General features: G+C 48.0%; 1 protein-coding gene across 8 annotated transcripts in view; it reads left to right on the top strand.

Moving 5' to 3' along the window:
- Window positions 1-24,238, top strand: part of LOC135911132 (nucleolar protein dao-5-like) — a 282,911-nt gene that overhangs the window by 41,031 nt on the left and 217,642 nt on the right. The window contains exon 3 of one of the 8 annotated variants that reach the window (XM_065443264.2): window positions 20,357-20,438. The exons of the other annotated variants lie outside the window; for them this stretch is intronic. The gene's annotated coding sequence lies outside the window, so the exon portion shown is untranslated. The remainder of the gene's footprint in view (window positions 1-20,356; window positions 20,439-24,238) is intronic. 8 annotated transcript variants of the gene reach the window in all.

Raw genomic sequence — 24,238 nt, 5'->3', positions numbered from 1 at the left:
CTCTCTTCTCCATCTCCTTTGTTTTGTTTTTCGGCGGCGAAGTTGTCGCCGTCTTATTTTAGTCATGGTTTTCGCAGTCAATAACGCTGCCTCGCGTATTGCTGACACCGGTCATTTTCCGAATTTGACGATCAACAAGTGCCTTGATGAAGAAATCTCCTGGGTGCGGGGCTGCGCGACCAAGCTCACGAATCGGGCTGCTGTCTTTTTACGCTCCTCCCCCGTGTCCCTTCCACCTTCCTGTAAACTGAAGGGCAGCCGAGCGTACTGGTTTTTGTTGTTGACGTTGGCGATGTTGTACTTGTCGATGTTGTTGTTCATCCACTGCCCCGAAATCGACTAGGTATTTTTCTCTTTTTTTTTCTTTTTTTCATTTAAAAGAGAAATGCCTACCAACTGTGGGAAGCACTTTTTTTTTATATTGAAGCCACCAAGTCCTTTACAAATTTGTTTGGTATCGCAATATAAATAAAAGAAGAAATAAAAAGGAAGCATCAAGTCGACAATTCTTTAATTCAGCAGTAAAAATACGACAATTCTGCAAACTGCACTTATATATCGGGACACCTAAAGCGGGCTAACTTTGTGTCTTGTACACCACTCTGAAATATAGCACCAAGTCGTGGCTCAATGGAAACCGTGGAGCATCTTCTGTTTGAGTGTCGAGCGTATGCCGACGATCGTGTGTTCTATGAAGATTGCATACTTTCACTTACACAGAGGCCTTTATCATTTGACTGTGTCTTAGGCCCTTCTGCCTGCCTCACGCAACAGAGGCGTGCCATGAAGGTTTTATTTACATAATTAGAAAACATTCGTCAACTCGACCTACTTTAGTTCTACTCTGTCACCCTCATGCACCTTTCGCCTGGCGAATTATGTCACATCATTGTAGGACGGTGCATACACTGAAGGACTTTACCATTGCACGCCGTTGCCCATGAGTCAGAAAACTCAGTGCCCAATCTTTCTTTCTTTTAACTTGATCTTTTTTTTTCGCGCCTCTCTCCTTCTGTCTTTCTCTGCCCAATTCTCTTCCCCACGCATAGTAGCATGTCAGCGACGTTTATACGCCGGCTAAAATCCCTGCATGCCTTTCATTAAAGGGTTCTCTCTCGTGAGTATATAGGACTTCCGCAAAACATCTGCAAGCATATCTACACATTTCACGTAGCTGTAAACCGATATGTGAAATTTTTCCGATTCATATGGTGCAAGAGATGCAGTTCACAGAACTGCGATATGTTTTTGGCGCAGACATACGGGTTTAAAATCGTTGTGCATCAGTCTTTCTTTCTTGCTTGCTTTTATCGCTTTGTTGCTTTTATTTTATAGCTTACCAATATTCGGCAACATTGTAAAAAAGGGCCGTACGCATTTGGTTGATTCCTGACTTGAGTAGGACCTAAGAAAGGCACAGACGACGGCACTGACAGTAAACACCTGTTTGTTAGTCGGTGCCCTTGTCTGCCTGTTTCTCACGTCCAGTCCGTATATGCGCTGTTTCTACTCGAGTTTTTAAAGCATCCGAGGCCTCGAAGTAACGTTTTGCTTCTTACAGCCGGTAAAATTCACATTTCTGTCAAATGCAACTAATTCCTTTAAAATCGGTTCTACGGTTATCTAATGAGATGATTATTGCGTTTTCACACCTATTCTTGAATAGTGAAATCCAAATTGCCCCCACGGTAAGTATTCCTGTTCACTTACTGCTTCTCTTTAGCGCTCCTTGAAACCCAACAAATTACTCGCACGCGAAGGCCTTCTAACTTTCGGCAGAAGCTGCGCACGGGGAGCTGCTGCGGGCCGCATTTCCTCGAGAGAGAGAGAGAGAGAGAGAGAGAGAGAGAGGCGCCCGTTCACGCCGCGCTGTTCACGCTTGAATTCAGCCTTCGCCGAGGCGTTGCTCTCGCGACATGCTCGCCTCTCATCGGCGCTGTCACATCGGATGGTCTAATTGCTCGGCGCGAACTGGCGCGCCTCGAGCTCATTGCGGATCTCCTCGTCGATATCGCGCTTTTGCCGCAGGCTGCGCTGTCGCGGTGGAGAGGAGCGCTACAAGCGAAGCTGCCGACGCGCAAAGGAGGGAGAAGTGCAATCGCGCTCTCGATAGGAACGAATGCGAAAACGAAAGACTCGTTGTATCACCTCCGGAGGGGCCGCCGATGGAGAGTTGGGTCGTGAATGTGTGTGCGTTTGTGCGTGCGTGTATATATATATATATACACACACACACAATTTCGAGCGCGCGTCGCGTGTTTTGGGGCTAATTGCTGGCGTGATACTCTATCCTTTGTAATCATGCTGCTAAAGCTGCCATTGAAAATGGTGGAGAGCAATTCGAGAGAAAGAAGGGTACACACGGAGAAGGCCACATTATGCGCAGCGTTATCGACAGTCTAGCACTTGAACTCCGTGCAAGAACTGCACACATCTCATTCGCGAGAAGTTGTGGGCGGGCGGAGAGGTCGTTGTGGAAAGGTGTTCGCTGCAAGCCTATATAACGCGCTATCGGGAGAAGAGCGAAGCATTCACCTAACGTCGCTGTAGGCCATTTCGCAGTCCTATTCACAGCTTCCATTGTGCTACCAATGGAGATAAGTCGATCGAGATAAATTTCATCGTGCTGGTCATGTGGTTGACTCGACATAGCGGCCGCAGTGACGTCATCGCATGCCCACTAAAGCAATCGGATAAGTAAGTTCACTACAGGACGCGGACGCACATATATTGCGATAGTTGCTATTAGAAGCAACGGAGCGCTGGTGACACCGCTGGGGGGGGGGGGGGGGGCGACTGTAACTGCTTCTCTCATTCAACTAGATTTCCGAGAGCTATCTGGAGCTGAAATCTAAATGTTGTTCTTTCATCACAACGCGGTTCTCTTGACACACTGGGGATTCTGAGTACTGGAAAACCAACTTGATGCTTTGAAAATGCGTTTTTATAACGCGTATTGAAGGGATTGCGTCATCGGCCCACAGACTTGAACACGGTCGTCGGCGCTGACAAAATCTAGAAGAAAGACATCGCTCAGGGCACAGCGCAAGTAATCATTATCACCGAAGGACAGGTTGCTGCCGTAACTGTCGTCACTAGGGAAATCAATATCGTCGTCTGCTAATTTGTTTTATGTTTTCAAGCTTTTAGCAACCGCTGCGCGCATGAGCCAGCACCAGGGGGGGTCGAATTAACCGAAGCGGCGTACTTACGCGTTCGTATTAGCTTCGATAGCAATGTATGGTTCCTCACCGAGACTTTACAGTACGTTCGAATTAAGCGAAAAGTCGAGTTAACCGGAGTGAACTCGCAGCGCCAGGGTTGCCCCTAGTGCTTTCTGTAGGAAACTCTCTGCATCACCCAGCCCCGCGGCGTCTTATTTTTTTGTGACTCGCGCGAGCTGCATATAGCTTCCCGCACGGTTTCAGCGAGATGTGGCGCGTAAGGACGGTCCAGCCGAGCCCGCATTCCCCCTCCTCCATCAGACACGCGTTACGTGGTCGTCGATGTCTGTTGCGCTGTCCCCATTCAGCCACGCCAAGAAAGGAGGCCTGGCGGGAAAGCATCGTCTCGTATAACCGGCGCGGCTTTTTTCTTTCAAGGACACTCCACACGTGAGGCCCGCATATAGTCTAATAACATGCGGAACGGACGCCTTTTCTCTTTCTTTCTTTTTTCCCTTTTCGACATCAGTGCTCAACTGACGCTGCTGAGCGCTCTTCTGGGAAAGAGTTTCGGTCTCCTTCTTTCTTCATATCTTTCTGGTGAGAGCCACCAGCAGCAAAGTGGAAAAACAGAGAGCGATCGTCCGCGGACACCGACAAGGTGGTAGAAACTGTGATCTAAGCGCAAAAACCGAAACTGCACTGCCACATGAACTCGAGAGGCTGAAACAAAGGTGCGCGTCCTAAATTAACGCGTTTCACTCCATGAGTATCGTACAGACGGTAATAAAAATTATGTATAGTTCGCTCCTGTAAACTACGCATCGACGGCTGTTATCTTAATGTCGGCGAAATGCCGGGTGTTTTATTTAGAAGGTCCAACATTTTTAAAAGAAGTTAGCTTGCTTTAGATTTAGTTTAGCCCTGGGACTATATTGGGGGCTGCGGTAGGCACTGCAGGTAAGAGGCAGACTGCTTTAATTAACTTGCTGATTAACTGAATGCGGCAACTTTTCTAATATATAATTTAAGGGATGTGCTGCTTCAACAGAATCGGAGATCGTCCTCGAAACAGTTCTTGTCTGTGACTTGTTATTCCTTGTTTGAAATGGTGGAAGGGGCCCTTTTCGACATCACCACCTCGTTATATACGAAGGCCGCGAGATCGCGCGGAGAAACGCTTTTCTACGTGACCCCTTTCCTTTCCTGGAAGAATATCGAGCAGGTAGGCGTCTAGGTCGGTTGAAAGGAGGGGTGTGTAGGGGCTAGTAAATAACGGAGAAAGAGAGAGCGAAGCCAGTGCCAACGTTTGCAGGCGCCGCCACCACCAGCGAGTCGCGTAAGCGAGTAAGAGGATAGGCCAGGAAGAAGTGTACGCATAGTAGCCGCGTGGTGGTCGTTGCCTGCAGTCTCGGTAAAAGCGTGCAGCATTCCAAAATCTACGAGTAGTAATGCCGAGACTGTCGCTAGTCCGCGGGAGATAGTAGTGCGGAGTCTTCGGGCCTCAGGCTTCGGCTTGAATACGTCTGTCAATTCAGAGACACGTGAGTCCGCGTTCGTAGCGTCCTTTCTGTATGCAACGCGGCTGGTGTGTATGTCAAGTGAACACGCAAAAAGATATCCTGCTGAAGGCGCGAACATGCATATAGTTCATGTGGCGCGTGGTAAATTATTGTCTGCTCACCGTTCTTAGGGAGAAAATGGCTGATGTGACTCGCCGTTGTGTCAACGACGATTTCTGCAACGCAGTGCGCTTCGCACGTTCCCGTCCAAGTTCTAGATTTTGTTAATAAATCATCGCCTGCTCATCGTTCTTGGGGGCAGACGGCCGATGCGGCTCGTGGGTTGTATCAACAACGAACACTGCAATGCAGTGCGATTCGCCCGTTCCCATCGCAGTTCTACATTTCCCACCGCTGCACGGTTATTTAGCTAAGCAGCGTTTGCGGAGATCGTAGCCGATCCGAGCCGAGACTGCCCCCCTCGGCTCGCTCTCGGAGAGACTTCGTTACCCTCATTCCGGGCAGCGGCGGCCGGTGTGAGATAATTACGTCCACGCGGACTCTATCGGGGACACCGCGACCCGCTGAGCGCTGTGGCCACCGCATGTGCCGCTGCAGCGCGAGCAGTCACGGCGTCGCACGACCTCCTTTGTCTTATTATGGATGTCGCACTTCTGGACGTTGCCTTGCTCGTCGTGTTTGGCTCCCTCGACGCAGTCCGCAGGCGGCCGCCGACGGCCGCGCGTAACTGCTTTCTCGTTGTCCGAGCGTGGCTCGTCAGGCGACGATCTGTTTGTCCGCGGCACCTGCTGACACGTGCGCACGCACCTTATGCGCCTGCTAGGGGGATGACGTGACGTCAGTTTTGATAAGCGGACAATGGTGCCTAGTTTAACATCCCGAACTATATATATATATATATATATATATATATATATATATATATATATATTATATATATATATAAGAATACAAGGGCGTCCGAAAGAGGGATCGAGTTGCCATATTTTTTTGTCTCTGCCCAATTGACCCCAAACTTCTGTTAGTGCCCCCGAGATCCGTGTATTCTAAGGCTGTGGTTCCTTGCACGGACATGACAAACTTGCCTCACCGGCTTGGCAAACCTCAAGTGTCTGCTTTGCCAACTTTGGTGTTGGGAAATTGGTCAAACGCACAATTCCTGAATGAGGGCGAGGCACCATAGTGCGAAATCATTAAGTCGTTTGACCTCACAATGCATATTGAGTCAATGCCATTGTCGGTGGATGTATCGCGACAGGCTTTTGATATCTTGTACGTGTACGTTGCGTACATTGACTGGATCCGTTTTAAAATCATGCACTCTACTCGAACATTTCTGCTCGGACATCAGGACGACAAGTCTCGTACTTAGTTCGATCCATTTCCATTTTCTGCCGCTAATCCCCCGGTCCACGATGCCTAGTGAACGGAAGGATTATCGGCTCACATTGGACAGAGCCTCCTCCTTTCGAGGATTGAGCATTTTCCTTTTGAGGATTTCGAGGATTTCGAGTTTTGCGTCATGCTCATGCGATTATGTGTTCATTCGATCTCGATTAATTCGATTTTTAGCTTAATTCGAACGCACTGGAGCGTCCTGGTGTGAAACCATAGCAAGGTGTGAAACCGGGCTAGTTGGTATTACAGGATGATGTAACCAGCGCTAGAGGGGATAAAGAACACAAGCAAGGCGACAAGGACAAGCGCTGACTTGTCCTGGCGTAAAAGTGATTTTTCCCATTGATAAATATGGCGTTGGACGTCATTGGCGATCGCGTAAGCGTGTCCAGCGTATATTTCTCAGAGGAAATCTGGAGAAATCTGGAGACCTTGTTCGCCAAAAAATTGAAGTCGCGGCTTTTGAAACCTAGCGAGCACCTGAGGAGATGTTACACCTGATGTCCACACGCAGATGTACACGTACGCGTACAGATGTACGCGTACATTGATATCTGGACAGCACTTGGTATGTGTTCCTCGAGGCCAACAAGAACACGATTGCGTAGTGTGAGGCTCAAGATGCGACTTTGGGGAACACCTCTGTGTTTGTAGTGTCAAGATGTCGGACCATCATCAGTATGCACAAAAAAAGACTTCACCGTTGCACTGGGCCACCAATACCAACCGATTCAAGAGCATCAAGTATAGCTCCATGAGCAACGTTGTCATAAGCTCCTTTTACGTCCAGAAACATAGCGACAGATAGCCGTTTACATCTCTTTGGATGTTGGACGTAAGTGACCAGATCGATGACATCACCAATGGAGCAGCGAAGACATCGAAAACCGGCCCTAGTATTCGGATAAACTTTGTAGCGTTGCAGGTACCACTTCAATCTGGCAAGGATCATGCGTTCCATCACCTTCTCTACGCAACTAGACAGCGCGATTGGGCGTTATGACGTCAGCTCTAGTGGTGACTTGCCAGGTTTAAGGAGGGTTACCGGACGGCTTGTCGTCCACTCTTGATGAGCGTTTCCATTCGGCCAGGTTTCATTGAATGTATCTACCAAGAATTTCGTGCTCGCTTATCCAGGTGGCAGAAGACGCGGTACGATATACGCCATCTGGGCCAGGCGACGACGACCGAATACACAAAGCAAGAGCCGCATCGAACTCTTCGGTGCTGAAAGGCTCCCGTGAATGCGGCGTGATGCTATCCGTAAGAAGGGGGCCTGTGCACGTTAACTGACCTGCAATCTTCCTACAGAAACCTTCCGCTACCTCGATGGCCTCTCGACATTGGAAAAGTGCCAGGGCTCTGAATGACACGCATTGTTCGGGGAGTACAAGTAGGCCTCGCACGGTTCTCGATATGTGGCATGCACAAAATGCACAAGGGATGCACAAAATTTTGCCCACCGTTGAGACTTCAGTTCTTTTCATTCTGCGCTGGATCTTCTTTTGCATGCGTCTGACTATTCTTAGATCATGGATGGACTTCGTGCGTCGGTATCTTCGCTCCGCACGCCGACGAATCACACGGAGTTGCTCCATCTCCGCGTAGGATTCTGAGAACATTGCAGAACATGTCGGCGTGCACATCGCATTCTGCGTTGCTTCCTTGGTAGTTTGCTGAAGGCCTGAAGGGAGGCCTTTGCGAAAAGCTTCTGCCGTGCTGGTTCTGAATGTAGGCCAATCAATTCGCCGGATTGTGTTTGCGAATGACAGCTAGCCAACCCCTTGATCTTAAGGTAACTGGGGATATTGATCACTCCCGTGTGCCTCAATGTCTAAAAACCACTTCACACGAGTAGCGAAGCGACGTGACACAAGCGCCAAGCCTAAGCAGCTGCTGTACGATGAGCCTCGTAGAAAGGCAGGGTTCCCATTATTAAGCAAGGACAGTCCATCATCAGATACAAATGAAGCCAGTTGCCGGCCTGTTGCGTTAATTTTGCAGCTTCCTCAAATAGGAGGGTGGGCGTTAAAGTCTCTTGTGGTAATCCATGGACCAGGGGTTGCTGTAAAAATGTCTTCTAGGCTCTTGCTATCAAACCGGGTTGAGGGGGGGGGGGGGTTAAGTAAGTACCCATTAATGTGAAGGCTATCCACCACCACCACCACCGCCGCCGCCACCACCACACAACAACAACAAGAAATTGTTTAGCGTGTGAGACAAAATTACTTTTGTGCACTCCCCCCTTACTGTTTGATGAATGACTAGCTGTCCCAGGTATACTGCAATATTCTGCCTGCGGTAATGCCCGTATAGTTACAATGTTTGTGTGCTTGTGACCTGTATTTGTGTATCTAGTGCCTCTTGACATCTTTCTATTCAATTTTGTTAATTGTTATTCTTTCCTGAGTAGAGTATTTGAAATTTTGGTATAGCCGGCCTTAGGACACTTACCTTTCCGTTTTTCCTCCCCCCCCCCCCCGATAACAGAACAGAAAAGAAAAGACATTGGCGCGTCTTCTACCAAGCTCTGAAGAAATGCAGAGTGAATACTTCGACTCACGACGAAAGGACCGAGGCGTCTCTGTCAAAATGCTGCTTGTTTAGATAGCACAGATCGACCTGACCACTTTGCTCGCAATTATTTGAAGTCATTACCTTCCTTCGGCGGCGATGCCTCGCCCTTTCTCACGATAGGCTCACTACCCACGGTCAGCGGTCACAAAAACAGGCCCTGTTGCTTCGAATTGCTGACAGGGCTATCTATCATTCACAACCGACGAGGTGCTTTTACGTTCTCACGCGGACGTCCAGCTTATAGAACTATTTATGGTTACCATTATACGGGGTCATGTGAAGCCAGTCGTGTGCGCGTTTCTAAAAGCGTTATCTGCATAGGCAAAATAACGCAATCGTCCTAATGCCCACATAAACAGTCGACAAACTGCACGTGGCTATCAGTTGGGTGGTAGCCGAAGTAACCGACTTAGTCAAGCTTTCTCGGATAGATTGTCTTATCGTAAATTCGGCTATGCCCCTTTTGTTGTGAACTTTATTGTTCTTCCTTGAAGAACGTGGAATGGACACGAGGCGTTCGGGTGGGACGACGACCCCGAAAGCCAGTTTAGACGGAGCAAGTCAAGTGTTCGGTGATCCCTGTTGTATGATCACTCTTGGCGAGGAATACTCTTGAGCCGAAGCAAACGAAGTCATACCTATTATCATCTACGTTATCTTATGATACTTCATGTCGCTTTCGTTGCCAACTCTAGTGCAGTTTCTTAATCTATCCGTCTGGGCCGTACGACGATACCGAAAGCGAGTTCGAATGGAGCAAGATACGGATGAGGAAGAGGGTGCTAGCTACAGATGGATGCAGCCTGTCAAGAGGTCAGTGAACTCTGTTATACGCCAACTCTTCGCGAAATACATTGTGACTAGTCAGAAGTGAAGCGACATTCTTCACTGCGTTAATTTTGTCAACATATTCTCGTATTGTTCTCATACGGCCTTGCCAATATATTAACTTTTTTTTAATGGTGATGGCTGGCCTCACTGTTTTCTCGCGCGTGGTGGCATGTTAGCGCAACTTCTTTTGGCACGTCTGACGTAAACCGTAATGGTCACGTTGCGCCATAACTGCGTTCCGAATAGACTTGCCTAGAACGCGAAGTCGTGTGCTCTTTAGCACTAACTGCACACAGTGTCATTATATAGGGGCTCGCGATTACGTTGTGCGAACAACCAGTATCTGACTAGAAAATTTTCTGGTATCGTTTACGTTCTGCTCAATCGTTTTTTTGTCGGCAGCAGTGCTATGGAGGGCGGGGAGGGGGGTATAGAATCGATGTCACGCGCACTTTTTGAATGTTAAGCTAGAGGTGCGGTAAGAGGAGGAACGCAAGAAGACAGACGAGAACACCGTTCCTGTGACACCCGCCACAATGCATTTCGACCCTGGACGTAGCCAGAGTGACGCCTAGAACAGTGTTTCTCAAACTTTTGCAGCACGTGAGCCCCTTTTGTAATTCAAGACCTATAGTCACAATCATCCCCCCCCCCCTCCCACATGCACATAACTCCCCCTTTACTTTTACGTTACAAATTACCTTTTAATTTATTTAAAAGACATTAACCACAGCAGGCAAAGCTACCAAAATAACTCGTTAATGTCTTTTTTAACAGGAATTGATTTAATCGTGTGTTTTAATGAGAAAAATGTATTTCCTTTCTTGATGCTACCATATATGCTGAAACCTAATTCTACAGCTTCGGTGGCACACAAAACTGGCGGTGGTTGGAAAACCGTGTTCGGTGAAGTTTTCTTTGTGGAGATCGAAAATTCAGATCACCGTTTGTCTAACCCTTTCGCCCTCCGTCTTGTGGCCTAAACTAATATTGCACGCTTAATTCACGTCATTTTAGGCGTGGTAAATATGCTTATGTCACTCTTAAATAAGACGGCGTTGAAAGAGTATGGCCACCGACACTGAAAATTCATTTGTTTCGGCAAGCAGAATGTACATACATATAGTCTGAGCCTCCGTGACCCCGAGAAAAAGGGTCGTGACCCACTTGGGGGTCAAACACTGGGCTAGACGGAGGACGAAGTCCGGGGGTATCCATTCGTACGGTTATCCCCCAGCAACCGTTCTCGCCCGGGGCTACAACCAGGAAGACTGGCACGTCATTTAGCGGTATATGTTCTTCCAGAAAATAAACTTAGTTGTCAGCTCGATCCAGTCTCCTGAAAAACGAGGGCTTACTGACCAGCCTGCTTGCTCCTAAGCTCACGTACTCCGCGTGACGCCTGCGGTTAAAAGCACGTTCCACGTCCCGCCGCCTCGGCCGGGAGTGGCGCTGGCTAACACTCCCAAGGCTAACCTCGAATGCACGTAGAAACACCTAAGAAAGTGCGCTGGCGGGTGGGATTGCCACCGCGCATAGCTTAATTGGTAAAGAAACTCACGAGCGATGCGGAAGTTGTGGGTTCGGTTCCTGCGTGCGGGAAGGTATATTTTCGTCCACTTTCATTTCCCTTTACGCTATTATCTCTATAGAGATAATAGCGAGATAAATTAAGAGAAAGCTTTAGCTTGGGAGCTTCTAAATAAATACATGGTAACGGATAAATCGTTTTTCTCGGCAACCATTGCACTGAACTTGATGAGGTTTGTTGCATTTAGAAAAAAAAAATAATTATAGTTTTATTGAGGCTGTAAAACCTTTCAATAAGAATTGCTAGTAATCGCAAAATGTCCAAGTTAAAACCATCACGTTCACAACGCGGTAAAACGGCAACAAAAAACGATATCAGTATGCTGTGTACTGCCTCTAATAATACATGCACAGCGGACAAAATTTATGTATTATACATGGTTCTCAAACAAACTGATAATATTTGAGTGGAACTTTCTCAAAACCCCCTTAAACATTGTCGAAAATTCACGCAAGCTGTAAATTTATATATCCCGATTTAGTTTGTCTAACAGATGCAGTTTACATAGCTGCGGTATCTATTTTTGGTGCAGTGTAGCGGATTTGTGAACTTGATGCTTCCAAGTTTTTTAAGCTTCACCGATTTTCGCCAATCTTTCTAAAAAGATTTCAGGTCAGAAATAAAAATTCTGCTTCCTACAGTCACTAGAACTTAACTCTCCCTTCCAAATGTTGTAATTTTCATTCAAGTCGGTCCAGGCGTTGCCTGATAAAGAATCCTTTTTGCGTTTTACATGTATTTATACATAGGCGGCATCTGAGTTGGCCCCCGAGCTTAATCTTCCTCTTCAGCTTAACAAATAACGGCCCCTATGCTTTCACTGATATTATTGTCTCTCGCTTCGTGTGAGGCTGTGTGCAGCAAAATCGCGCCCCTCGCATCTTCTTGTACTTCTCGCTCTTTTTTTTTTGCGTGTGTGTGCGTGTGATATTGTCTGTGTACATTCAGTTATTGTATCGACAGTTATTGTACTGATGCCACGCCATAGTTGTTATCTATGTACAAAACCGATGCATTTTCTGTTATTTTATATCAAGTTGTGCATTCGGTTTACACGCGCATTTTGTTGTTATATACGCACTGGACATGTGTGCTGCTTTCTGTAACAGGGAGCCAAGGCCCAGTCAGGCCTACTGCCTTTTGCATTGACTTCCCCTTTCGTTTGAAAGAATTCAACATCAAATCAAATCAAATCGAACATTCAGATCGCACGCGCACGGTGCTGAAACGAGCACGCCGAGATGAATGAGTGGAAAAACGAGGAAAAAGCAGACGTTCGAAACCGACCGCGTTCCCGAAGTGGCCGAACGTCGCTGACATGGCAACAAAGTACCGGCAACTAGACAATGATGATTGACTGCGGTGGCAAGAGGAAGCAATGCTGTATTGCATGTATGAAGAGGTGGACAGGCCGTTTCCGTATAAAGGCATCAAGACCGAGGAAAAGAAATGGTGTGACTGATGAGGTCAAGTGGAGGAAACTAATTAAGACCGCGATCTCCTAGAATAGAAATGGGGCATATTTGACGAAAGCAGTAGCACGCAGTTCTGAATGACAGCGCCGCTCACGCGCGCAAATAGCCCCCAGCAGACAGATTTAAAAAAAGGACCCACCTAAAGCGGGCGCCAGATAAGTATGGATGGGGTGAGCTATATGCGTGAGAACCTCGAGTGCTGCTTTGTTTTATCTGATTGTATGTAAATTATGAAATGTTTCCTCGTTGCTTCTATATATAGCTCAAGCTAAAATATGACTTTTTTTTATTTTTCGGTAGTACATGTACAGTTAAATGAGAAGAGGACAGGACAGGAGGACCGAGCACTTCTGGCTTGCGCAAGCTTTAAGAATGAAGCGCTACTCGTTGGGGCATCTAACAAAACCCACGTTCACGGTCCTTTCACGGTCCTCGCATTCTTCCCTCGGTTGCGCGATGTTCGCATAGTCGTCCCACCAAAGCAGTTGATAGAGTACATCAGGGCCCTCATCGTCGGGACATGCTGAGATAGGTCGATCTGAGCTGGCGCGCTCTAGCCGGCTACTCTGCACTGCTAGAAGAGGAAAGGGGAGTAAATGCGTGTATTGGGATGGAAGATGAGGAGGAGGACAAGAGAAGTGGGCGAGTGGTTATGCACATTAGACGAAGCCGCCCGCGGTGTCATGCAAGAACTTCAACAGTGCTTTCGTTGTCCACATTGCAGTTGCAGTAATACGAGGCCATGGACCGTGAGTAGCGTCCTCCGACAGGCGCACGCCCACAGCCTTTCAGGCGTCTGACAGTGTTCACAATAGGGGCTGTTCGAGTGGCCGGTAAGGTGGCGGCGGGTGAAAGCTACGCCCCTAATCATTAAGAAAGTTGGGCAAACCATACGCCTGGTCGTGCACGATGTTTACTGGGCCCCAGTTATGCGTGTCACGCAGTGTTTGTAATTGGAAGGATGATGCATCACGTGAAACAATATCCTGTGCGCCATATATACAAAGCAGTAGGATTATATCTATAGCCTACTGTGACTGATCTGGCGTGCTCAAACAGTGGCTATGCACAGACTGCTAGTGAAAGAGCGCGTGCGTTCTTTTTTTATTTACTTATTTGAAAAGTCTGAGCGCCTGGGCATTCTTAAATTCTGTAACGCAAACATCTTTCTCGCATAACACCATGCAGAAGTTCGCTAAGCGTGTTATGCTAAAAAATACAACCATTGTCGAAAATTACAAAAAAACAAGGGTGTAAGATGGATGTTTCGATAGTCAACACACCCGCAAGGGTGCAGTATTTTCTTGTGTGCAGGATTGGAAAACATAACTTAAAACCTTCAACATGGACATATTTACTACAATGATACACGTAAGAGTATAAGGCATTATTATAACCTCATGGAATAATGCAAATATTCTCCACATTACCAGTCGATCTGTAGGAGCGGTGTCGATGCTGGTGCTTTAATACGCGCGATGACTCGATCGACGCCCTCACAGGCGTTTGCGAAGCGCACGTCACCATGAATTTGTGCTCCGCAATCAAGAGAATGCAAGAGACGACTGTGAATTCGGCAGTATGTAACAAGCCAATAATAACGTAGATAAAAAAACAGTGTTGATAACGTTTATGGCAATTGTTATAGCCCGGTACTCTAGTGAAAAACGAACGATGACGGCGATGCTGTAGGGATAATTTTGCGCACACCTCTACTGCCGCGCACGCAATCGGTTGTAAATTCATACATCTTCTTTTTTTTTCAAATTGAGGAGAGCAATTTAGTGCTCAGAAATTCTTCAATTCAGAAGTGGAAGCTACGCAAACTGCACGACTGCGAGTGTCTCATGTAGAAGACACCCTTTCCTCCTGGTCCCACCTGGAGCGATACCACTCACCTTTGCTCGATGAACCTCGTGACTTCTTTTCTGAGGGTTTGTTTTCACGCGCGCGTACCACCTCAAAGGATTCCATGCCTTCGGCACCTAGGAAGAATCACTATAAGTGAAGCGTGTCGACGTGTGTGTTGAGGAGGATCGTATCGGGAATAGAGGATAGAAAATGAGTAACGAAATAAAAAAAGAGAAAACCGTTCGCAAAGAAAACAAAAAAAAAAAAGAAAGAGAGCGAACGTCACGGCGCCTTGGGCTCTCCAAGCGTCCTACTGTAAGTGAATCTAGCGCGGCTAGCGACAATCTCGCAGCGCTCATTAAGCTCGCCCGCCGATGGTATCGCGCGCGCGCAGGTGCTTTTCCAAGGCAGGCGCGGCGCGCCAAGTGCGGTCGGCGTGTTTTGGACTGTACGCGGAATACATCCGTGCACACAATTGGGAATGAAGACGTATGTGTAAAGGCTGACACCGAACGGCGATCGCCGATGCCGTACGGCGCTCGCTGCGAGGCGTACGGGCTAAGCGCACGAGACTTTCTTCTTTTTTTTAATTTGATAGAATAATTAAGGAAGCAAGGAGCCAGCAGGATGGCCCGTTCGGGCAGCTAATTGCCTCCCGCCAGGTTCCGCGAGGCGACAGAAAATTAAGACGTTTCTCGCCTTGGCTTGATGTTTGCCTCGCCGCCGTTGGTTGTTCCACGCCCACTGTCACGTGTGTACAGTACGCGCCTTGCGCTGCTTTGGGCGAAGCCGCCGATCTGCAGGGGCGAACAGCTCCGCTAGATCGGGCCTGGGGAGCAGCCCGCGCCAGTGGAGCTCGGGACCGAGGGCCCCACCCTCAGGCAGCCTTTTCTTTTCCGTTAGTTTCTTATCTTCAATAAAGTTTTCCACACACACCCACACACTGATTTTGCGGAGATATCTCGACTCCTTGTTGCGAGGCTAGAGGCGGGAGGAAAGCCTGCTCGGCGTGCTTCGGCCGGTGCTTACACGAGGACAGAGCCACTACGAATGCATGGCAAAAACGCACGGGAAAAGCACAGTGAACGAGGAGAAGGGCAACCGAGGGGACCGACCTTTGTTAGTCGCAACCGCGTTAAGCCACCAGACAATAACCAGCAGACAATAATGAGGCCATGGAAAGTGTTGGGGAAAATAACCGTGGTTTCTATTTGAAATCACTCCCGCACAATCCTATCTCTCTCTCTTTCTTGTTTTTGAGAGAGAGAGAGAGACAGAGAGAGAGAGAGAGAGACTAGACCTTGTTACCCGAAAAGACATGTCTGCCTTGTTCACCACGGCTGTGAAAACTGCTGTTGCATTAATGTAATAACGTACCGGTTCTGGTAGGTTGTAGCAACAGGCCGGTTGAGCCTGGCGATCAGGGGCGGAAATTGCTTCGCCCGACCGTCTTCTTACAATACCACTGCAGTGTTTCACCACATGTCCATCAAACCAGTCTCTCTTAAGAATGTGGTAAGAAGACGTGAAGCTTTTTTGGCGGGCTATAACTGATCCTTCTGGAAACACAGTGTTGCAGGTACGCATGCGGAATGTCCTTTTCTTGCAGGTTCTCCGTAAGAGCGTCCCTTTCATCTTGGTATTTCAGGCTCGACCACAGAAAGTGTTCAATGTCTCCTGTTTCGTCGCATGTCGTGCAGTTGTGAGAATCGATACGCCCCGTCTTAAATAACCGTGCTGGTGTACGAGCATATATCCTTATTCGTTCGGCTCATTGCAAAAGTTAGACCGTACAACCTGCAACAAAGTCCCTCGGCCACCTCTTGCGAATTTCGCGCATGTTTCGGCACGAGCTAACCTTCATGTGCTGGGCGTGTTCCTATGAATTTGAATAATTTCGCGTAGGTAACGAAAGAAAACTCAAGTGCCAAGTTTTGAAGGTTTTCAACTCTGCAAGTGAGTAATAAATAATGGTATCGAAATTATGTAAGCTACACGTTTTAGAACATCGAAAGCGGACGAAATTGAGGCATAATACGCAGCGCTCTTCAACATACCATTAATTCGATAGCACAGGAATTTTGCAAAACCCTCGTAAGCATTGTAGCAATTTCACATAAGCTATAGCCGTGAACTCGTATTTTGTATTTGTTCGCCTAAAATGCTCTGACAGTTTGAAGCACTGCGATATCTGTTTTTGGTAAAGAGTTACAGATCCGTAAAGTTCGTGCTTAATTTTTTGTGAAATTTTTTTATAGGGAATGTTCGTCAGAAAAGAAATAGATATCCTAAATAAAACATTTCCTTCTTAGAGTCGCTAGAATTTGACTTTCTCTCTCAAATGCAACCAGCGCAAAAAATTCATATCGGTGCAAAGGTTGTTTCACGAGAGAATTTACGAGTTTTGAAAGCATTTTAACAGGGAAATCAGAGTTTAAGCGTAGGTTGGCGCTTGATCGGAATTTCACGAGACACTACATTCTCTGTGAAATGAAAAACCAATTCTCATAATAACAGAATAAAATAAACGGCAAACTAGGTGTTGGCATCAGTTCACCTTGTGTCTAAATAAACTCTTCGCTTTGCGATACAGTAGGAAAGCTTTTAGTCTAGTCTATCTGTCTCCATTTAGAACGATTGTTTACGGGTCGTATTCTCGCTTGGTGAATGTTGTTCTGGCCCCATATCTTACTCTAGCCATATTACTTTGCTCGATGGGTGCCGAATCTGGACGCGTACGTTCCAGTGTGTCTTTGCCAACACACATACACACGCAAACACAAGGGGAGGGGGGGGGGGGAAGTTGCACAAAGCGTCCGGTTTGCTATCTTAGGCAGGGGAAAAGAGATTAAGTGATGAAAAGATAGGAAAAATACGGGGAATGCGGGAGATGGAAATGCAAGACGATGAGCAAAACGAGAGCAAGGTGAAAGAAGGAGCCAACGTTTCCACAAGTGGACTTGTCTTCTTCAAGGCGACGTATGCTTTCCTCGCCATAGTATATATAGGTGGGGTTCTTCGAAAGGGAAGAGGGTGTAATGCGAGTGGGCGCGGCAACGAGCGAAGGTGTGTTAGCGTGTCGAATTGAAAGTGAATGCTGTGCACAAGGCTAAGGCCTTGTACACAGCATTAGGTAGGAAGGAAGATAGGAAGGGAGAAAGATAGGGAAGCAAAAGATAGGAAGAAAGATGAGGAAACATTGAGGACATTGCTTTTTCCCGAGATGCGCGTTGAGACCACTGACTCACTGAGATTTGTCGAATTCAGGAACTGAAGTGATGAGCGTATCACTTACTGAACTTGTGCCTCGTGTGACTAAACCGTCCGAGTGTTTTTGTCTCTGATAATTGTCTTGACTCAAGATGATCTAGTGTGATCTGTTCGTTCCTCGTTGAGATCTATTCGTTCCTCGGGTGATCTATTTGTTGCTTATTGCGATGGGCGCCATCACACCTTCGGGCGACAGCTGCGGGTGTGAGGAGTCTATCGAACGTCTCCTCTGCACCTTAGGTGACTAGCACAGCTTCTACTCCGTACCGAGACAAACATGCTAGAAAAAACTTAGGCGTGTCACACGAACTAGCTGAACTTTCTTTCGTGCTAAAATACCAGACGAGCACTTATAGATAACTACAATTTGTGCACAAGACAAGTAAATTTACAAAGAGACAGACAGGCGACCTCAGCGCAAAGCGTTCGTCTCTGTTTTAGGCGGCGGATATATTGAGGGGAAATGTATTGCTTGCGTTTATTTTTTCACCAATTCAACAGCGTGTACCACTCTTGAATAGCGCTCTCAAATTATACCTGAAGAATACTTCTATGCATGTATCAAATCGCTGTTATCGCGGCTGTTTTATTTCACCGCTATTGTCGACCTATTCTAGAAAAAAAAAAGGTGGTTGTTTCATTTGGTACGATGTGTCATCATCGACGCTAATGTATACTCAAGCATAATCGTCGAGTACGATGTTTCGATCGCCCATAGTTTGAGCGAGATGTTCCTTGTCTAGATCGACGGTAACAACCCGAGCGCTAGGCATTTTATTTTATTTGATTGCTATTTATAGTTTCGCTGTTATTGCTCAAAGAACGAAGCGATACTTGTCTTTGTGAATGCATTTACTAGAAAAACAAATAAAATACATAATATACTGCTAAAATATATAAAAATTATTGGTGCTATATTTAGACCGTGGTTCTCCAAACCTGCAGGCATGCGTGTCTCTTGCTGATGCTTCTCTTCGGGACTGGTAATGAGCGGCCACCATTGAACCTCTACTTTCGAATCCTATAGCTATACTGCGTTAGATGATCGCGGATGATTTATGCGTACGACACGCGCACACACGCGGACCAATGTACAGTTCGCATTCGTAACCAGGCGGGCTCCGCGTCGTTCGACGAGGTGCGCCAGATTGGGAGCGCAAATTGTTCTCGAGTCTCGAAACACGCGAGTCTCAAAACGCGGACGATATAAGAGCCGGCCGAGCGGCAGCCGTATCGGGAGAGGAAGCGCCCACCGGCCACTGCAATGCGCGAGCATACTGGGCCCTATGACGTTACGCGCGCGCAACAAAGCCACACGCGCCACCCTGTATACATATATATACGCTCGCATGTATGGTGCGCGTTTGTGCGCGCAGAGCTGGCTGCCAGGGCTACTGGGTGACCACCATTAGCACGGCAGCTTGCCGCAACATATATACCGCGGCGGACGCGGTTCGAGTTCCCTTCATTCAGCCACGCCAGCCGAAACCGAGGACGTCCAAGTTCAGCTAAAAAGAAAAAAGAAAAGAAAACTAGGGAAAGATGAGACCGGCCATTGCCGTTGCACGATGTGGGTCACTTGTTCTTCGCTCGAGGACCACACCTCTTCTCTTGGGAGTCCTTCTCGGCGCCCCCCTCCCCCTTCTTACCTTGCGGACAGAGAAGCCCCCGCGGGCGCGGTCTCTTTGGCGGCTCGAGAGGGGTGCCAACTATCTCCATCCCCGATCGACATGACTCTCGGCCAGGCGTGCCGGCGACGCGCTTAGCGAGTGCCACGCGCGAGCCCGAACCATTTTTCGTCTCGTTTTGTTTGCTGTTCTCGCGGTATCGTGGCTGTTAGAGGAGGGCCGCTTCTGCGGGAGTCCTCGCGTCGCGCTCAAAACGCGCGGCGGCCGTACTTTTCCTCCTCTCTGCGACGTCGGCCGCGTCGTAATATACGCCACACCGCGGCCAGAGATGTTCTTGAACTACAGCTCGCGAAGAGCAAGAGAGAGAGAGAGAGAGAGAGAGGTGCCCTTTAATGAAAACTGAAGAGGTTCTGCCTGGCGGCACGCCTATAGCGTGCTACACATCCAGATGAAAACGCTGACGAATGAATTGGTGCGGGCAGGGCGCGCCATACTTGTCACCTGGGCAGAGCTGAACCATCGCAGAATCTCGCTAGTTTCCCCGCCCACGAAGAAGCGCACCAAGTTTAAAGTTGACAAGAAGACTATAGCTGCTGATCAGTTACGGAATTCACGACCCAAAGCAGCGCCAAAGGGAGACTTGGCAAACTTACTGTACGTTGAGCGGAAATGTCGCTCCTTTGCATGCGGTAGATACTTAGGTTTAATGACCTTGCTATTGCTGTTCGCACGCGAGTCAATGCCTATAATGCCTGTAAAATGAACTTGTCTGTCCTTTCTTATCGCGCCGTTTCGGTATTGTTTCGCACCGTGCATTCAGCAAGTAACGCTCGTCACTAGTGATGCAGGTAACAAAGCGCAGGGCTTCTAATTTCGCGAAGTAGCGCGGCGACGGCTGCGCTATGCATGCGCCAGCATGCGCTGCGACAATCTGCTGCCGCCTCTGAAAGGTGCGACGCGTGTCGTAGCAATAGCTCACAACTGCAAATGTAGTGCGACGAGACGGCTAGTTTGTCACAGCTTGTTTTATATTTCTCCCTTTGTCCAGTTTTCGTGTTCGTCGCTGCTCTACGAGGGGAAGTGCTAGGACGCTTGTTCCGCAAGACCACAACGTAAAAGAGAGACAACAGGTAAAGCAAAGTATAGGACAAGCGCTAGCGAGCTCTTCAACTGTTTTTACCTGCTATAATATCCTTTATCTGCCGTTGCGCTTCGAAACATCGACCAATTATCCTGAAACATTGTAGGGCGTTCACTTAGTTTCTACTCCAGTTCGCGTCCGTGCGTGACCGCTGTCACCGTCTTTGAAGTCGGCCCAACACACTGCCTGTGGAAGCGCACGGGGCTAGCTCAACTTTCCTCATCACCGCAGGAAATGGCGAACGAGGATCTCTCTCTCTCTCTCTCTCTCTCTGTGTGTGTGTGTGTGTGTGTGTTTGTGTGTGTGTGTTTGTGTGTGTGTGGGGGGTGGTGGTAGGGTCATTGTGGCATGGCCGGTAATGACTCCGCTGACAAGCTTGTCGGTCTCAACCTACAGTAGTACCCACATGCTCTCAGTTTCTTTGGTGATGACGGATGCTGCCAGGGAACTTCGTTTGCTCGCTCAGAAAACAACGCTTTCTGGAACCATCCGAGCGTTTTTAAGTGCAGGCCGCGAACCCTGGATCCTTTGTACAAGGGTTCCCCGCGACAGTACATTACCGCCTATGGCTGGCAGTGCATGTACACGCGTTTCTTTTTTATTGGAATGACCGCTAAACCAGCGTGCGCCTCTTGTGGGCATGAAAGAATAACTATAGAAAGAAAATTTCTCTAGAGCGGTCCGTACAGGTGCAACTACGAACCCCAGATCCTTTGTTACTGCAGCAATAGCCGACCAGCCTCTCCGGTGGCGATGCAACATTACTCTGTTGCCAATGGCCGGGAGCGGCGTTTATGGATGCATACGGTCCCGTGTATTCGAATGACCAATAGATCAACGTGCTACTTTTGTTAATGAGAAGAAAAGTCGTCGAGCACTTTTTGAGCACCTGACCTGATACCGACGTCCAGCGCATACCAATCGACAGCCCGACACTAAAGCGGGTAGAGTGCCGAACAATTTCTGAAGCTGAAATTCTCGAATTATGGCTCCATCCGTCGCTGGCGCAGAAAGCTATTCAAGTGCTACTGCAGTTTTTTCAAGTGAACCGGGCCTCATTGATCGCTTACAATCTTCCTGCGCATCCTCTCGTGTGCATGCAGTGTTATCTTTATCTCGTCCTACTCCCTTTTCTTTCATCTCGTGCAGGATAGCAAACCGGACACTCGTCTAGTAGGTCTCCCTACCGTTCTTTTTCCTGCTTTCTTTCTTTGTTTGTCAAGCCACAGAATAAAACTTCAAAAAAAAAAATGAAGGGTTACAGGTCGGTGGTTCTCCAAAGTTGCGATATAGACAGCGTTATCGTTGATTCGCAGTTTGGGTGATACTGCTCATATATTTTTAACCCTGTAAGGCCCAACGTATTATGCATGCTACGGTGTTTTTGATACATCAGGGTCTAGCGCGCATACGCCTGTGGTCACGATACGCCGGAGTGAGCGTTCAAGTTCAGCAAATCAATTATCTATGCAGTTGTTACTAAAACAATCAGGTTATAACACAATTACCATTTCACTGCTTACGAGGTCTGGGGGGGGGGGTGTATTGTAAGAGTCCACCTAGTGGACTGTCCATTTCGGCCGCTGCTGATTGGATGCAGCTGTATGAGGGAGAAGGAGACGAGCAGCCCTAGCCAATCAGTAGCGGCGGATCTGGACAGTCCACTAGGTGGACTCTTACAGAATACCCCCCTGCATGGCCAGAAATAAGGATGAGCAGGTCAAATTAGATTCTTCCGTTTCCGCCCAAGCATGTGCACCTTCTTCAACGTCCGATTCCTAATGCGCAGCCACTGCCTCCTCTCCTTGTAGCCACCGGTGCCAATATCTTCTTGCCGATGCGTATCGGCTGATCTCTTCTCATTGCGTGGATATCATCTTTCGTAACGCATTAGTGTGCAAAGCGTAATATCTGCGCTGCACGTGAATTCGTGAGGGAATTCGGAGTGGCCCGCGATTCAAAGATTACTAAGAATATTGAATACATCGTCGCAGTGATGCGAAAGCGAACAAAATTATCTGCGTACGTAATTCAAAAAAGGGTAAGGCGTGCAGACTCGGAAGAGAAGTGGACAACACGAACGCCGTACACCGGTGTTCGTGTTGTCCACTTCTCTTGTGTCCGTGTCTGCACGCCTTACCCCTTCTTTGCATTATGAATCCTTATCAACTAGCTCAGCTTTCAGTCGTTCTATCTGCGTACGTCGGCTATGCACTCGTATAATAGGAAGCATGTACTCGGAAGCATGTACTACTCGTAATAGAAACAAAACAAAAAGTCGAATGTCAACCCAATTTAACATTGCAGCCATTAAGACAGTAAAACACTGCGTTGGTCGCATACACTGGAACAGGTAGCACCTTTTAAATAAAGGATTCGTTCTCAGGTGCAGGAAGGATGTGTCTTTAATGCGAATAGCATTAGCCTATTTGAGTGAGCCACTTTCGGTCCATCTGTCTGTCTAGCCTCTTTACGTCGCTCTTCAATGAAAGAAAAATCCTTTAAAATTTCTTTAAATATGAAAAGATCACGCGGCATTATAGATTGGCTCGTAGACTGGTACACCCGCGAGACCAGAAATTAGACAACAGACAAGCAGTCGCGTGGAGACGACTACAAACTTATACGTATCCGCACCCGGTTATGGCGAACCACATGTTTCCCGAGGCCAGGAGCGATAGGCGTAATCTTTGTGAGGAGAGAGGGACCCTCGCCCACATAATATGGGAATGTCCGTACTCTCCAAGGGGAACGCACAAAATAGGTAGTAGAGTCACCTGGGAGACCCTGCTGCGCAGCTCGGACTCAGCTCCAGCTCCGGCTCGTCCAACTGGCTGAAGAGGCTGCTGGGACCCAAGACCTCCCAGCCTGCATCTGAGACGGCGGCAATCGCCCCCTGACCTGCGTGTCGGGGGGTGGACAGATCACCTTATCCGCTGGAAAATAAAGTTTATTCTGTCTATCTTTAAAATTTCTGCGGAGCAAGGTGGTATGTATCCACGTCACAGAGGTCTCTCAAGCACAGCATCCGGATGCTTTGGCGTGACGCCACGAATACCATCGGGCAGAGAGGGATTACTCCTCAGCGTTAGCACGCTCCGGCGCACCACGCATCTCGGAGGCCACATGAAAGAACTTCGCGGGCGCGCCGCTAGATGACGCAGCGTGTCCAGAGGAAAGCATCGGAGTTGATGTTTTCAAAGCATTGGGGTTTAGGGACAGTTGAGGCAAAATAGATTTGAAGCGGATGGAAATAACCTAACGGATGTTATCTCATTGGGGGCTAAAATCAAAGCAAGAGTGAAATGTCACCCTCCACTAAATCCAAAATGTATTACTATTCACAGCTAGGTAGCTTGTGCCGCCGCCTGATTTAAAGGGCTCAACCTTATCCATCCATGCATCCGAAGCGCAACAGGTTAGCCCGCGGCTGGCAGAACACACCTCATACATGACTCCTTTCGTCGGTGGCAATACATTGTGAGTCGCTATACATTGCTTCAATTCACATTCGCGTTAACGCCGACATGCATGCTGAGATAGCTTCGGCCGGAATTTGTTTCTCAAATCCTGCTTTGGGCAAACGTTTGACCCTAACATAAGCGCACCGCAGTCTTCGCGTCAATCACTAAAGAAAACAGCGTTCCAGAAAAATAGCTACGTATATGCGCCTTGCTCAAATCATGCATGCCGTGTGATAGCGCCTTTCATATGTATCACCAGCGAAGCTAATTCGAGGGCCGCCGCAAGAAAAACTGTTGTGCTAAAGAGCCACTTTCCTTTGCGCGC

Source organism: Dermacentor albipictus, chromosome 9 (genome assembly GCF_038994185.2).
Source record: "Dermacentor albipictus isolate Rhodes 1998 colony chromosome 9, USDA_Dalb.pri_finalv2, whole genome shotgun sequence".
NCBI lineage: Eukaryota > Metazoa > Arthropoda > Arachnida > Ixodida > Ixodidae > Dermacentor > Dermacentor albipictus.
The sequence above is the reverse complement of the archived record's forward strand: the minus strand, read 5'-3'. Positions and strand labels throughout refer to the sequence as shown.